Below are 1,277 nucleotides of genomic sequence, written 5' to 3'. Positions count from 1 at the left end.
CTAATAGAAGCAATAAATAAATAAATAAATATAATAAATAAATAAAAAGAAAAAGAAAAGGAGTAAAGACAACCGTGGTTATTTTTTAAGCCACTAAATAATGATGGTATTAGTATCTGATCTTAGGAATCTAGCTAGTAGTGCATGAATCAACCCTTTTTTTTTTTCACCAACAAGCATCAAAAGAAATCTCTCTTGAAAGTAGAAAGTGGGAAAAAATCAATGAATGGTACCCTTTAAAATCTGAATTGTTTTTTCTTTTTCATGTAGCAATAATCAACATCTTTTGAACTCATACCGTATAAATATTGTATAAACAATGTAGCATTGTGAGTGTAAAATAATTTTACACATAAATTTAATTATATAAAAATATTTTTTATATTGACGGCATAAATGGTTATTAAAAAAATAAATGTGATTAGTATAAAATAATTTATATTATCAGTACATTAAAATTAAACTCATATATTATACGAGATAATAAAATAATTGAATTGTATTATTTGGTGTATGTACGCTAGATTGTGATATTAGATTAAAATAACAACACTTTTTTTTTTCAATACACATATATAATATCAGGCGACAGAAAATAATAAAGTTAGGGGGCACCACATAATTGGCATATATGTAACAAATGAATTGAAGTTGGTGATGATTTGCTTTCAGTAATTGTGTGTCTTATCTTTGATCAATTGGAGAGCATGCATAGAAACCACATGGAACGAAATAGCAGAAAACATGTGGATGGAAAAACAAGTTCAAGTAAATATGGAATCACAAGAAGAAATTAAAAAAAAAAAACACAAAAATCCCACACCAAATGCATATATGAGTTGTGGTTTTCTTTCGTTACAATCCTATGTTGTGATTGTGAGAGACAGAGAGAGAGAGAGTCGGCATAGACTTCAATAATTAATAATAATCCATTATTTATAATTATAGGATAATATTAGGTAGACAAAAAAAAAATAGCCAAAATTTGTCTTATTTAGTATTAATTAATTGTTGTTATTTAGCATTAATTAGTTGTCGCAACAATTAATGAATGCTAAATAAAGTAAGTTATGGCTGCTTTTTGCTGATTTTTTTTGTTACCAAATATTTCTGATAATTATAATATGCAAAAAATGCTTCGAATCTATTTTTTCTTTTTCATTCGTCCTCACAATATCTTCAAGTTGTATTTATTTGTCCACAATATTCATATTTAGATGTAATATATTATTCTATTTTATTATATATTAATTTTGTTTTATTATTGGTATTAGTAA

The sequence above is a fragment of the Arachis ipaensis genome, chromosome B07 (assembly GCF_000816755.2).
Source record: "Arachis ipaensis cultivar K30076 chromosome B07, Araip1.1, whole genome shotgun sequence".
In the NCBI taxonomy this organism is placed as follows: Eukaryota; Viridiplantae; Streptophyta; class Magnoliopsida; order Fabales; family Fabaceae; genus Arachis; species Arachis ipaensis.
The sequence above is the reverse complement of the archived record's forward strand: the minus strand, read 5'-3'. Positions refer to the sequence as shown.